This window comes from Salvelinus sp. IW2-2015, unplaced genomic scaffold, assembly GCF_002910315.2.
Source record: "Salvelinus sp. IW2-2015 unplaced genomic scaffold, ASM291031v2 Un_scaffold3344, whole genome shotgun sequence".
NCBI lineage: Eukaryota > Metazoa > Chordata > Actinopteri > Salmoniformes > Salmonidae > Salvelinus > Salvelinus sp. IW2-2015.
Window position 1 is genome coordinate 57,271 of NW_019944628.1, and position 17,131 is coordinate 74,401.

Genomic DNA, 17,131 nt, shown 5'->3' on the forward strand with positions numbered 1-17,131 from the left:
GCAGAAAATACAGAGTGTAGGGGTTGGTAATGTTCTCTAGTTGCACCGTGATTGGCTCGAAAATTCAAGCCTCTTGGGTGCTGCCATAGATTTACATTAGAAGTGCCCATCTAAGAAGGCTCAAGGTCATTGGCCACAGATAAAGTGACGTCAAATCACGTTATATCTACAATAGCTTTGATTGCTTTCAAAATCTTAGCTAGCAAGCTAGCAGTCATCATCATGAATCAAGTCGACAATCTACTGGCAAATCCTTTTCAACCCTTATGAAGAGAAATGATAGATACAAGTTATCAGTGGTAATCGGCCATTGGACAGAAACATGACACAACAAGTTGGAAATAGCAAATTCAACAATGAATGGTTTGGACGGAATCAGTGGCTAACTGCAAGCATTGCAAAGCCATCACTAACCTGCTACTCAGTGGAGAGGGTGTGTGGTCCGTCTGTGTTTAAGGGTCTCTTTTCCAACCTAAAAAGGATAAACATTCACATGCAACACCATGGGCCAAAGGTTGAATACATTGGCCATGCTGTCAATCCAGCATGACTTCTGCCACGTTCAAAACAACTGGAAACTTGGAACAGAGAAATCTCAGATTTCAGTGAGTTCAAGACAACTGGGAACTCGGGAAGAAACGAGCTCCGACTGGGAAAATACGTTTTGAACGGTCATCCAACTCGGAATTCCAAGTCGGGAACTCTGGCTTCTTTCTAGAGCTCCGACCTAGATATCACTGACGTCATGATTTTACCTTATTTTTTTCCAGAGTTCCCAGTTGTCTTGAAAGCACCATAAATCCAGAGAATGGTGACAAAGTTTGATGACTAAAGTCGCCCACAAGAAGGACCGCCACGCCACTTTTCTGTTCAAGTGAGCACAGCACAGCACGGTGAGTTGCTGCATAAATTATGTAATATGCCAGGGAGATATGTATGCTGTAGCTAAGAAAGTAATACTAAGTGTATGTTGTGTAGTAAGCTGTTAGTAGACCATGTGCCTCACCTTAATAATTTTGTCCCTTTCCCCGTCATAACTTAGCCTACTGTTCTGACTTGGTGGTGCACATGTAGCCTATAGCCTGTTTTAGAGAAATGTAATCATCGAAAATTGTAAGAGCTTTCATTGTCTGCTTATTTGTCCCTTTATTTATCCTACGGTTCTGACTTGTGTCTGGGAAATTCTAGAGGAAGAGAGACTGTAGATTCTTCCAACAACAGCGTTATTATAAGATTTGCAAAAATGAAGCAATCAACATCAACCAAGAATGGTTCAGAGTTGAAAGACTAAGAAACAAAGCCAGGTCTCTGCTTTTATAGAGAAAATACAACCCCTTTCTGTATACGTGGCAGTCAGCAGATAGTGTGTAAAAGGTAGTTAGTTGTCTGTGCAGCCTTTAAGATAGCATGAGGTTGAAAGCCCGAGAGCTGAACCATCTAACTGCATTCACAACAACAAACACTATATTGTACTCCACACAATCTTGTGGCCGTGCATGAGATCAGAAAGTGTCTGAGTGACTTCAGCATAATCAGGAAGCCAGACTCTACAATAGCCTGCCATTCCTGTGAGTGTCATCATGTGCTGTTTTGTAACTGGCTGTGGTATCGAGAGAATTGCAGCCACACGCTCCAAACCCAATTTCCTACCATTAGGTGTAATGTCATGTCCCAGATATTTAACTGTTTGGGAGACAAGTTGTAACTTTTTCTTAGAAACTTTGTGGCCATTTTCAGCAATAAACACTAACAGAGCTCTGGTGTCGACTACACATGCTTGTTGGGTTTCAGAACACAGTAACAGGTTGTCGACATACTGTATGAACATACTCCCATCGGGGGGGGGGGTATGAAACCCTCTAAATTTCACGCCAAAGCAGCAGAAAATACCGCCGGAGATTCTGAGTAACCTTGGGGGCAGATGGTCCAAGTCCAACGCTTGTTTAATAGGCACTATGGATTTTTTATTTAACTTCTTGAAATGGGAAAACATGCTTATTAAGTTGAACATGTACTCTTCATGACAGAATATAAAAATTAGGTGAAATCAAACAGGTTTTTTTTCACCAAGTTTCACTACCCAAAAGGGACTAATGTCGTGGAACAAGCCATGTGATTTGCTAATATCATGAAAGTGAAGGTACGTTTGTAGCCTACAACGCAGTTACAAAATGGCCGTTGAAGTTATGGCGCAGATTTCTTGGCAACATTAGAAGTCAGATAAATGTGTTAATTTGAAGGAAATTAGTAATTTTAATGTTAAAAAAGAAACAATCTGTGCCTCATTTTAAGGTCAACCCTGTTACCTGAAGTGAACTACTGATTATTATCCACTATGTTAACCAGCAGGTCTGACAACTTTTGACAAAAGATTGAAGTGAGATTTGCTATGTGAATTTCATTGCCCCCTGGCACAATCCCTAGATGGGGGACAGGGGGTCCTCCCCCAGGATGATTTTACTGTTTTATAGCTAATTTCCTCCAATTCTGCGTACGTATTTTTACATGGTTTAGGCCTGTGACCAGGGTGGAAAATGTGGTATGTTCAGGATTCTTGGTTAATTAAATTAACTCAAAATTCGACAACTTTGTTACTTTGAGATTTTGGGGGGGATGAAATTTAAAGTATGCTAATCTTTTTTTGTACTTATTTTTGTTGTTGTTGGTTTGCCACTTTATTCAGACAGTAATGAAATAAGATAGGGAGACAGGCAAATGCTAGAAACAGTGGGAAGGCTGGAAGCGGGGATTGATCTCTGTTCTCAGGTGGAAAGTTATATGTGACAAGTGCTGGGGACACCAAGGCTGCACAGAAAATTGTAATATTAATGGTTGATGGCAGTGGGTAACCAAATCATAGATTGCAGTCTGCTTGTATTTTGTAATTTGGGTGAACTATATATTTAAAATAGGGCTGGAAGAAAATCATGCTTGCTCTCTAAACGTCAAACGTCATAATAAACACAGTGGCTAGACTGCATTTATTAGACAAACAATGAATGACAGGAACAGACATACGAAGATGACAATTATCATTCTGTTGTCCTCCAATGGGTTGAATAAAGTCTAGTAAAGTATCCATCTAGATAAGTGATAACCATGTCTACAATCTAGTTATTCCAACACTTACCTTTCATGAGGGTGGAAACATGTACCAGATCTTCATCAATCACTGATACAGTAAATGGTTTGGTTAAGAAAGAAACAGTCGAACTCTCTCTCCCTGGAGTAGAGATAACGGGGCGGTCTGAACGTACAGCTGCGACATCTACATCTTCTCCTTCTCCCCATAGTGTGGAGTAGATGAGCCCGATACACTGACTGCGGCTGCATGACCTCGCACATATACTCTCATCCTCCTTGGAGCTAGAGATACAGCTGGGGTCGTGAACAACCTGCGAGCATCTGTCTCTCTCCCTCCTACGAGGTAACGCAGATCGAACAATTGGGGCTGCACCTGACACTCGTCAGTCTCTCCCTACAGTCAGAGATAAACTTGAGAGGCTAGATACTAATAGGAACATCTCTCTACGTACCCACCAGTAAGAGATCAACCTGGGTCTGCCCAACTCATAGAGAGACCATCTCTCATGTATTCCAGGGAGTAGAGTAATAACTGGGCTCTGAACCTGTATCATCCTCTCTCTCTCTCCCGTGAGTATAGTGAATGATTTAACTGGGGCTGAACCTGGACATTCTCCTCTCTCCTACCGTAGAGATACAGCTGGGTCGCTGAAACCCTAGGCACTATCTCTTATCCATACAACAATGGGAAAAAAGGATACAGCGCGGTCACATAGAGAGTGGGATAACCGATCAAATTTCTGTTTACTATAGTTTGTCATTTGTTTGATGTTTAATCATAAACTGGGGAAACAATCAAAGATGCCAAGTTTCTAGTTGGATTCCTCCAGTCCCATGGTTATCTCCTGTTATCTGGACAGAACTAGTGGATATTATAATGACAGAATAGTGGTCATTATTCATACGGACAGAATAGTGATATTATGACAGAATAGTGATGTTTATAAGACAGAATAAGTGATGATTTGTAATTGACAGAATAGTGGATATTATAATGACAGAATAGTGGATATTATAATGACAGAATAGTGGATATTATAATGACAGAATAGTAGTGTTATAATGACAGAATAGTGGATATTATAATGACAGAATGTGGGATATTATAATGAGCAGAATAGTGGATATTATAATGACAGAATAGTGGATATTATAATGACAGAATAGTGGATATTTAATGACAGAATAGTGGATATTATATAATGACAGAATAGTGGAGTATTTAATGACAAATAGTGGATATTGTAATGACAGAATAGTGGATATTGTAAATGACAAATAGTGTAATTATAATGACAGAATTAGTGGATATTTGTAATGACAGTAAATAGTGGATATTGTAATGACAGAATAGTGGATATTGTAATGACAGGTAATAGTGTATATTATAATGACAGAATAGTGGATATTATAATGACAGAAGTGCAGTGGTATATATGACAATATATAATGACAGAATAGTGGATATTATAATGACAGATGTATTTATAATGACTAGGCAATATAATGGATGTGCGATACTTATGAAAACAGGATGTGGCATCATATATAATGACAAGCCAATAGTGCGTATTGATAATGCAAGAATAGTGGACTATTGTAATGACAGAATTCGTGCGATATTGTATATGACAGAATTAGGGATATTATAAATGACAGCAATATAGTGATGATCATTTATCAAGTGACCAGATAGTGCATATCAGTATAATGACAGAGATGGTAAAGATTTATCATTGACAGTAAGATAGTGCGATATATAATGACAGAATAGTGGGATATATAATGACAGAATAGTGGATAATAACTGTATTATAATGACAGAATAGTGTATCATTAGTAATTGAAGAATAGTGGATCATTATAATGACAAGAAGAGTGAATTTTATAATGACTAGAATAGTGGATTATTGGTAATGACAGAATTAGGCGGATATTTAATGACAGCAATAGTGGATATTGTAATGACAGAATAGTGGATATTGTAATGACAGAATAGTGGATATTGTAATGACAGAATAGTGGATATTGTAATGACAGAATCGTGTGATATTATAATGACAGGTTAGTTTATATTATAATGACAGAATAGTGTGATATTATAATGACAGGTTAGTTTATATTATAATGACATAATAGTGTGATATTATAATGACAGGTTAGTTTATATTATAATGACAGTGGATATTATAATGACAGAATAGTGGATATTATAATGTGAATACTGAATACACAGTATCACTTCCTGAAGCTGCAACGTAACATGGGTGTGTATTTACACAGGAGTCGTCATTGCAGACAACCTGTAACCTAGCAGACATAAAAGAAATGCCAGTACAAAAGAGGAAATCACATCTCTTTCCATTTCCCCTGGATGTTTCTGACCCCACAGAGGGTGTTGAACCAGAGAAGATAAAGGAGATTCCCTAAAAACACACTACTAAGATACAGCTACGACCCCATTGAAGTTGACATTTTACACAGTTAAGGTCTGTGTGTGTGTGATCATAAATGCTTCCTCTTCATCTGAATAAGACCCATCTCTATGTACTGAACACAACCCCCATTACTGTAGTCCATTTACTGTACTGTCATATTGTGATCAATATTAAAACATTTACACCTCTCTTCTTTCATCTGGTTGATTAACCTTTATTAGTCACATCTGTCACATGTACATTTCATTCAGTGGAATTTAGTTTATACAGAAACAAGATTGTTGTGTCAAGAATTTGACAAATAAACATTCTACAGACAACAATATTTACAAACACCAAGAAGACCAATAACAACAAGACAAATGATTTGTAAATTAAAACCAGTTTTTACAACACAGTGTGGTGATTCATTCTATTAATGAATGATTCTACTTGACAACGTCTGTCAACTTCAATGGTGTGTATTCATGAATATTTACTATCATATGTTAACACACTAGAGAGATATTCTACATTGTTGCTCCAGTGTGTCTTACTGAACCACGATTAGAGTGAAACATCATGTTGTGTTTGACACAGGGACCACCTGACACAGGGACACTGACGTGTTATACCAAACATAAAACCCTGGATAGAGGGGCTCAGTGAATGTGGTGTTGAATGTGTACAGGTGGGTCAGTGAGTCAGAGGAGACTCTGTAGAAGGACAGAGTGCCGGCTGGCCAGTCCAGATACACTCCTACTCTGTGGGAGCTGGAGGAGGGGACATCTATGATAGTGGCATTATTATTGTGCCAGGCAGAGTAACTGTTGCCAGAGCAATTCAGACTCCAGGACTTGTCATTGTATCCAATATCACAGTCATCGCGCCATCCTCTCCTGCTGATTCCTTTATATGTCACTCCTATAAGAGCCATACTCCCACTCCACTCTGCCTCCCCTCTCCCACTCCACTCTGCCTCCCCTCTCCCACTCCACTCTGCCTCCCAGTAACAGCGCCCAGTCAGACCCTCTCTACACAGCACCTGTTTATGGTCCTGAAATCTCTCTGGGTGATCAGGATATGGCTGCTCCTCTCTCCTACACGTCACCTTTCTGTTCTCCTCAGACAGAGAGAGGAGTCTGTTTACTGTGTTTGGGTCCAGTGTGAGAACACAACCATCTGATGGATGAAACCAGACACAATATTAGAAATCATCATCATTCACATTAGAATGTTAACTTACTTTTCATTCATTAATTTAATCTAGACGTTTCTAGGTATCAAAAGGAGAAGTTAAGGTATTGTGAGACTTGTTGAATGGTCATATGTTATACTGTATGGTAATATAAAACACACTTATTCTCATTAATTACACACACACACACACACACACACACATCTGTATGCATGCATGAACACACACAAACATCCTGAACACACACACACACACACACACACTGGACACACACAAACACCTGTATGCATGCATGAACACACACACACACACTGGACACACATGCACTTGTACACATCATGAACACACACACAAACACACCCTCTAAAGTAACACGAACATGCCACGCATACACACACATTGTCAAAGCAACTCTTTATAAACTTTGGTGTCCCTGATTTCTGCCTCTGTAGAACTACAGCTTATATTTAATGTGACCAAGTAAGTAATAATGATGGTCTTTGACTTTGACTTAACTTGAATTAAGACTTATTCTTAGTCATATTCTTCACAGCAGTAAACACTCACATTTTCTAGGCCCAGGTTTCATTGTGTTCTCTCCACCATGTTCCACACTGTAGCGGTAAGCAGAAGAACAGACAGTCATTGAGTGATACACGTGAACTCAAGCATTCACACACGTGTGCACACACACACACACACACACACACACACACACACACATACACACACAGTCATCATATAACTTTGTCCAAGTGGTGGTAAGCATGTTTGTCTTAACTAGCCTGATAACTCAAACATGGCTGATATGAACATTGACATAAACCCTCTACATACTTGAGTTTCTCCAGTCTGCAGTGTGGATCCTCCAGTCCAGCAGAGAGCAGTCTGACTCCTGAGTCTCCTGGGTGATTGTAGCTCAGGTCCAGTTCTCTCAGGTGTGAGGGGTTTGACTTCAGAGCTGAGACCAGAGAAGCACAGCCTTCCTCTGTGACTAGACAGCCTGACAGTCTGCAAAGAGTAAAATAATGTTAAAATCACACTGTTATTCTTTGGTGGTGAAATTGGAGTGGCAGTATATTTTTTCTACATTTGCAGATAGATCAGTGTCCTGAAACCTGCCATATCTATTCATAAATGAATGTATCACTGTTAGAAATGACAAAATATCGAAGTATTGCTTGTTGAGAAAAAAATGTATAGTACAAAAATTTGAGTAGACTGACCAGACCAGTCTATAAGCTTGATGTAATCACTGTGGGTAAGGAATARTGGACCAAATACTAAACTTTTGACTACTTTAATACAATATAAGTGATTATGTCCAAATTATTAAGATTTATTCAAATGGGAGAACTAGATACTGTTTAGAAATGAAAGCACTTGATGTAACACAGATACATTACATGGCCATAAGTATGTGGACACCTGCTCTTGTCGAACATCTCATTCCAAAATCATGGGCATTAATATGGAGTTGGTCCCCCCTTTGCTGCTATAACAGCCTCCACTCTTCTGGGAATGCTTTCCACTAGATATTGGAACATTGCTGCAGGACGTTGCTTCCATTCAGCCATAAGAGCATTAGTGAGGTTGGGCACTGATGTGGGTGATTAGACCTGCCTCGCAGTCGGTGTTCCAATTCATCCCAAAGGTGTTCAATGGGGTTGATATCAAGGGTCTGTGCAGCCCAGGCTTCCACAACGATCTCAGCAAACCTATTCTGCATGGACCTCGCTTTGTGCACGGGGGCATTCCTCCCGGGTGGCGCAGTGGTCTAGGGCACTGCATCGCAGTCTAGCTGCGCCACCAGAGTCTCTGGGTTCGCGCCCAGGCTTCTTTTTCGGGGGGGGGAGGGGGGGGGGCGGGGGGGGGGGGGGGGGGGAGGGTGGTTCGCGCCCAGGCTCTGTCGCAGCCGGCCGCAACCGGGAGGTCCGTGGGCGACGCACAATTGGCATAGCGTCGCCCGGTTAGGGAGGTTTGGCCGGTAGGATATTCTTGTCTCAGTATGTGAAAAAAATGTCATTAAAAAAATAAAAAAATAAAAAATAAAAAATGTAATAAAATGTATGCACTCTACTGTAAGTCGCTCTGGATAAGAGCGTCTGCTAAATGACTAAAAATGTAAAAATGTAAATTGTACGCTGAAACAGGAAAGCGCTTCCCCAAACAGTTGCCACAAAGTTGGAAGCACAGAATTGTCTAGAATGTCATTGTGTTGCTGTAGAAGATTTGCCTCACTGGAACTAAGGGTCCCAAACCATTATTCCTCCTCCACCAAACACGTTTGGCACTATGCATTCGGGCAGGTAGCGTTCTTCTGGCATCCGCCAAACCCAGATTAGTAGAATGTCAGATTCATTTTTAAACTTAACCTTTATTTAACTAGGCAAGTCAGTTAAGAACACTTTCTTATTTACAATGACAGCCATAGGGACAGTTTGTTAACTGCCTTGTTGTTAGAATTTTGTTGTATATTAATAAAACAATTTCTAAATTTAGATAAAGCTACAACTAATTGAACTCTGCACGCCTGTGAAAAGAGATTGAGCTGTGGTTATAAAGTAAACAGAAAGGGTCGTAAACTATGGTTGAACTGACCCAACTTAGCCCTGAGGTGTTAGATAAGGCTGTGGGTAACGTTTTAGGTCTTCCATTATCTTGAGTTGTCTGCTAAAGTGGTAATAAATTATAGTGAGGCCTCAGCGAGAATAGATTTTATATGTGTGTCCTTGTGTGTGCGCTGGAAGTTGGAATGAACGTTTTGAACCTGTTTTCTATTTGTCAGGACAAGGAGATTTATTCTGTAACCTATGACGTCATATCTTGTATATAAACCTTTGTTTATGGTCAAATGGACGTGCTCCGAGAATAAATACTATTATCTAATTTTAATAAGACTGTACTGTCCTATTTTATATTAATAAGTATCTTACAAATTCTTATAAATAGACAGATGAATTTAATTAATGAGTACATCAGAGGAATTATCTAATTCCTCCAACACTTGTTCAGGGGCAGAACGACAGATTCTTACCTTGTCAGCTCGGGGGATTCGATCCAGCAACCTTTCTGTTACTGGCCCAACGCTCTAACAACTAGGCTACCATCATCATACAGAGAACGGGTTCCACTGCTCCAGAGTCCAATGGCGGCGAGCTTCAAACTAGTCCAGCCGACGCTTGGCATTGCGCATGGTGATCTTAGGCTTGTGTGTGGCTTAAGACAAACATTTGTGTGACGTTGCTTCCAGAGGCAGTTTGGAACTCGGTAGTGAGTGTTGCAACCGAGGACAGACATTTGTACGCGCTACGTGATTCAGAACTCAGCAGTCCTGTTCTGTGGAGCTTGTTGTGCCTACCACCGCGCTGAAGTCGTCGGTGCTCCTACACATTTCCACTTCACAATGACAGCTCTTACAGTTGACCAGAGCAGCTGAAATAGCTGAATCCACTAATTTGAAGGGGTGTCCACAMACTTTTGTGTTGTGATTGTATGAATACCCTCAAATAATAGGTGACATTCTGTACTGTCGCCTATTATGAAACAATCTACCTCAAATCAAAAAGGCTGGAGCAAAGAGCCAAATTTAAAACTGTAAGCTTCACTGTCCAAWCAAATATGGTGTGGACRATGTGCCTGGAAAARARATGTGGATCTGGTGAACAGTTATCACMTGTTGACCAACTACAGGAATACTGACCTCAGAGTCTCCAGTTTACAGTGGGGATTCCCCAGTCCAGCAGAGAGCAGCTTCACTCCTGAATCCTTCAGGTCATTGTTACTCAGATCCAGCTCTCTCAGGTGTGAGGGGTTTAACTTCAGAGCTGAGACCAGAGAAGCACAGCCTTCCTCTGTGACTAGACAGCCTGACAGTCTGCAAAGAGTCAAATCATATTAAAATCACACTGCTATTCTTTGGTGGTGAAAATAGTGGCAGTATATTTTTTCAACATATTCAGATTTATCACTGTCCTGAAACCTGACATATCTATTCATAAATGAATATATCATTATTAGAAATGATCAATTTATTGCTAGAGMAGAGAAAAATGTATAGTACAAATATTTGAGTAGACTGACCAGACCAGTTTAAAAAACAGTATCAGTCAAAAGACAGACATTGAGGTATCAGATTTACATTGTATTGAGTATACAGTCCACACCATATCTAGTTTGACAGTGAAGCTAACATTTTAAATGTGGCTCTATACTCCAGCATTTTGGATTTRAGATCAAATGTTTCATATGATGTGACAGTATATAATGTCACCTTTAATTTGAGGGTATTTTCATACATATCTGTTTCACCCTTTGGAAATTAAAGCACTTTATGTATCTAGTCCCCCTATTTGAAGAAGTCATAAGTATTCTGACCAATTCACTTATAGTGTATTAAAGTACGCATGAGTTTAGTATTTGGTCCCAAACTCGATGCTTGCATTTGCTGTTGTTCTGTTTGTGTTTGGGGTTATGTTTTGACCAATAGTAACTGCATGGTGGATGATGACTGGATTAATCTTCTGTCTAAGTGAGTAGATAACATGTTTCTAAATACTACTAAATTAATCCTGATGATGCCATGATTAAGAAAAATCATGAATGAATCATGAATAATAATGAGTGAGAAAGTTACAGAGGCTATAACAAAACATGCTAACCTCTCACCATTACCAATAACAGGTGAGTTTGGCATTTCTTTGTTGACCAACTACAGGAATACTGACCTCAGAGTCTCCAGTTTACAGTGGGGATTCCCCAGTACAGCAGAGAGCAGCTTCACTCCTGAATCCTTCAGGTCATTGTTACTCAGGTCCAGCTCTCTGAGGTGATTGTAGCTCAGGTCTAGCTCTCTGAGGTGATTGTAGCTCAGGTCCAGTTCTCTCAGGTGTGAGGGGTTTGACCTCAGAGCTGAGACCAGAGAAGCACAGCCTTCCTCGTGACAGACAGCCTGACAGCCTGCAAAGAGTCAAATCATATTACAATCACACTGCTATTCTTTGGTGTGAAATTGGAGTGGCAGTATATTAAACATATTCAGATATATCAGTGTCCTGAAACCTGCCATATATTATAATAAATGAACTTATAATTATTAGAAATGACAATGATCAAAGTATTGCTTGAAGAGAGAAAAATAAAGTACAAATATTGAGTAGACAGACAGACCAGTTTAAAAATCAGTATCATCAAAAGACAGACAGTGAGATATCAGATTTAGATTGTATTGAGTATACAGTTCACACCATATCTATTTTGACAGTGAAGCTAACATTTTAAATGTGGCTCTATACTCCAGCATTTTCGATTTGATATCAAATGTTTCCGCTCAAATCCCCGACCTGACAAGGTACAAATCTGTCGCTCTGCCCCTGAACAGGCAGTTAACCCACTGTTCCTAGGCCGTCATTGAAAATAAGAATTTGTTCTTAACTGACCTGCCTAGTTAAATAAAGGTTAAATAAATAAATAAAATATGATGTGACAGTATATAATGTCACCTTTTATTTGAGGATATTTTCATACATATTTGTTTCACCCTTTGGAAACAAAAGCACTTTATGTATCTAGTCCCCCCATTTGAAGAAGTCATAAGTATTCTGACCAATTCACTTATAGTGTATTCAAGTAGTCATGAGTTTAGTATTTGGTCCCAAACTCGATGCTTGCATTTGCAGTTGCTTTGGTTGTGTTTTGGGTTATGTTTTGCCCAATAGTAACTGAATGGTGACTGGATTAATCTTCTGTCTTAGTGAGTAGATCACATGTTTCTAAACACTACTCAATTATTCCTGATGGCACCATGATTAATACAAATCATGAATGATGTTGAATGAGAAAGTTACAGAGGCACACAGATCATACTCCACCCCCACCCCCCAAAAAACAATGCAAACCTCTACTGTTGTTGGTAATGGGGAGAGGTTAGCATTGTTTTGTTTTTTAGGGGGGTGTGGGAGTATGATCTTTGTACCTCTGTAACATTTAACATCATTCATGATTTTTCATGATTATTCATAATTAATGTAGTATCGACATGAATGTAGAAGTGTTCAGAAACATCTTCTATTCTTACTGACAATACAAGTGAAGTGACTCCAAAATGACAGGACATTATTCACCATTCAGTGTCAATTGGGAAAAACATCATCCAAAACACAACCAAAACTATTTGCAAATGCAACCAACGAGTTTGTAGAGTCACAAGCTTGATGTAATCACTATAGGCAAAGAATATGGGACCAATTACTAAACTTTTAACGACTTTAATACACTTTAAGTTAATTGGTCAGAATACTTATGACTTCTTCAAATGGGGGGACTGGATATATAAAGTGCTTCATTTCTAAAGGGTAACATAGATATGTACGAATACCTTCAAATAAAAGGTGACGTTCTGTACTGTCGTCTAATATGAAACATTTTATCTCAAATTCAAAATGCTGGAGCATAGCACCACATGTAAAACTGTAAGCTTCACTGTCCAAACACATATGGTGTGGACTATGTGTGTCTGGTAAACACATGTGAATCTGGTGATCAGTTATCACCTGTTGACCAACTACAGGAATACTGACCTCAGAGTCTCCAGTTTACAGTGGGGATTCCCCAGTCCAGCAGAGAGGAGGTTCACTCCTGAATCCTTCAGGTCATTGTTAGTCAGATCCAGCTCTCTCAGGTGTGAGGGGTTTGACTTCAGAGCTGAGACCAGAGAAGAACAGCCTTCCTCTGTGACTAGACAGCCTGACAGCCTGCAAAGAGTCAAATCATATTAAAATCACACTGCTATTATTTGGTGGTGAAAATAGTGGCAGTATATTTTTTCAACATATTCAGATTTATCACTGTCCTGAAACCTGACATATGTATTCATAAATGAATATATAATTTTCAGAAATGATCAATCTATTGCTTGAGGAGAGAAACATGTATAGTACAAATATTTGAGTAGACTGACTACAGTGATAAAGGAGAGAGAGATACTGATCCTCTAAAGAACAGTATCAGTCAAAAGACAGAAAGTGAGGTATCAGATTTAGATTGTATTGAGTATACAGTCCACACCATATCTAGTTTGACAGTGAAGCTAACATTTTAAATGTGGCTCTATACTCCAGCATTTTGGATTTCAGATCAAATGTTTCATATGATGTGACAGTATATAATGTCACCTTTAATTTGAGGGTATTTTCAAACATATCTGTTTCACCCTTTGGAAATTAAAGCACTTTATGTATCTAGTCCCCCCAGTTGAAGAAGTCATAAGTATTCTGATCAATTCACTTGATAGTGGTATTACAAAGTGAAGGTACTCAGACGTGATGGTTTTAGTATATTTGGTCAAACTGCATTGTTTGCATTTGCAGTTTGTTGTGGTTGTGTTTTGGGTTATGTTTTGACCAATAGTAACTGAATGGTGGATAATGACTGTGGATTAATCTTCTGTCAAGTGAGTAGATAATATGTTTCTAACACATACTAAATTAATGCCTTTGATAATGCCATGATTAAGTAGAAAGATCATTGAATGATCCATAGAAATTAATAATGAGTGAGAAAGCTTACGAGGCCATCAACAAAACCTGCCAATCTCTTCACAATATCCATAACAGAGGTAAAACAAACATGCTAACCTCTCAGCATTACCAATAACAGAGGCTAAAAACAAAAATACTGCTAACTCGTCACATTCACAATAACAGAGGCTAAATTAAAACAATGCTAACCTCGTCAGCACTACCAATAACAGAGACTAAAACAAAAACATGCTTAGCTTGCTAACAGAATTACCGTATTAAAGACTAAAACAAAACGTGCTAACGTTCTCTCAGCACTACCAATAACAGAGGCTAAAACAAAACATGCTACCTCTCAGATTACCAATACAGAGGACTAAAAAAAAACATGCTAACCTCTCAGCCATTACCAATAACAGACTAAAACAAAATGTGCTAACTCTCAAGCATTACCAATAACAGACTACATAAATAATACATACTAACCTGTCGCATTAAGTAACCAAATACAGAGACTAAAAACAAACATGCTAACGTCTCAGCACTTCAATAACAGAAGACTAAAGACAAAGACGTAGCTAACCTGGCTCAGCAGTAGTACCATAACAGAGGGCTAAAACTAAAAACAATTCTGGCGTAACTCTTCAGATACCAATTAAAGAGGGAAACTAAACGTTGCTAGACCTGTCTTTAGCATCACTACCAGAATATACAGAGAGGCGTTGAAAACACAAACATGCTAACCTCTAAGCGATTACCAATCAAGAGAGGCTAAAGGACAAAAACGATGCTAACTCTCTTCACATGACCAATAACAGAGGCTAAAACAAACGTGCTAACTCTCAGCACTTACAATAGCAGGCTAAAACAAAACGTGCTAACCGTCTCAGCACTACAATACGAAGGCTTAAAACAAAACGTGCTAACTCATCAGACATTACAATAACAGAGGCTAAAACAAAACGGCTAACTCTCAAGACTACAGAAATAACAGAGGCTAAAAAAAAAACGAGCTAACGCTTCTCAGCATTACCAATAACAGAGGCTAAAACAAAACGTGCTAACCTCTCACCATTACCAATAACAGAGGCTAAAACAAAAGGCTGCTAACCTCTCCCATTAAAATAACAGAGGCTAAAACAAAACGTGCTAAACGTCTGCAGCCATTACCAATAAACAGAGACTAAAACAAAACGTGGCTAACCTCTCAGCACTACCAATAACAGAGGCTAAAACAAAGTGCTAACCTCTAGACATTACCAATAAGAGGCTAAAACAAAAATGCTAACCTCTCAGCACTACCAATAATAGAGGCTAAACAAAACGAGCTAACCTCTCACCATTACCCAATAACAGAGGCTAAAACAAAACATGCGTAAACTCTACCATTCATAACAAAAAGAGGCACACAAAACATGCTAACCAAGCATAACCATTCCAATACAGAGGGGCGTATGATCTTTGTGCTCTGGTACTTTCTCATTCATCATCATTCACGATTCATTCATGATTATTCATGATCATGGTAGCATCCACATGAATGTAGAAGTGTTCAGAAACATCTTCAATTCTTACAATACAAGTGAAGTGTCTCCAAAATGACAGGACATTATTCACCATTCAGTTGTTGGGAAAAACATCATCCAAAACACAACCAAAACAAACTGCAAATACATTCAACAAGTTTGTAGAATCACAAGATTGATGTAATCACTGCAGGCAAAGAATATGGGACCAAATACTACTACTATTTTGTCCAAATATTTAGTACTTCTTCAAATGGGAGAACTAGATACATGAAGTGCCATCATTTCTAAACGGTCAAACAGATATTTATGAATACCCTCAAATAAAAAGTGACATTCTGTACTGTCGCCTAATATCAAACATTAATATCAAACATCTCAAATCCAAAATGCTGGAGCATAGCACCACATTTTTAACAGTACGCTTCACTGTCCAAACACATATGGTGAGGACTATGTGTGCCTGATAAACACATGTGGATCTGGTGAACAGTTATCACTTGCTGACCAAATACAACAATACGGACCTCAGAGTCTCCAGTTTACAGTGGGGATTCCCCAGTCCAGCAGAGAGGAGCTTCACTCCTGAATCCTTCAGGTCATTGTTACTCAGATCCAGCTCTCTGAGGTGTGAAGGGTTTGAGCTGAGAACTGAGGCCAACACTTCACAGGACGTGTCTGTGAGTTTACAGCCAGTGAGTCTGCCAACAGAATAAATACCATGACAGACAGGTTGTATTAAAATGTTACGCTTAGCTTTCCCTTCTCACACTGTTTGCCGTGAACGGATAATGTGCACACCGTGTATACATGGCTCAATGATACAACTTTTCTGATCCGTTTTTATTATAGTTTGTAAAAGTTTTCAGCTGATAGAAAGTTTAGTCAGCCAATGAAAATGCTGTTGTAACTACAATTTATTCTGGTATGCGATATTTACATGAATACTTACAGAGCTTTCCTGCAGCGCCTCACCGCTGGGAGCAGTCTCCTACGACCCTCCTCTGACGTCTTGTATTCCTTCAGGTCAAACACATCCAGAACCTCCTCTGATATCTGCAGCATGTAGGCCAACGCTGAACAGTGAGCAAGGGAAAGGTTTTTGGATCTGTCCCCTGACCTCAAGTACTCTTGGATTTCCTCCTGTACTGAATGGTCTTTCATCTCTATCAGACAGTGGAAGAGATTGATGCACCTCTCAGGGGAGATGTTCTTCCTCTGCATCACCTTAAGGGATCGGATCGTTTTCTGGACGCTCTCTGGACTGCTTTCTGTCTGTGTCACCAGACCTCGTAGGAGTTTCTGATTGGACTCCAGTGACATGCCATGAAGGAAGCGGACAAAAAGGTCCAGGTGTCCATTCTTACTCTCCAAGGCTTTATCCACAGC

General features: G+C 39.3%; 1 pseudogene; it reads right to left on the bottom strand.

The window, feature by feature from the left end:
- Positions 1-5,710: 5,710 nt before the first annotated feature.
- On the bottom strand, positions 5,711-17,131 carry LOC112075700 (ribonuclease inhibitor-like; annotated as a pseudogene).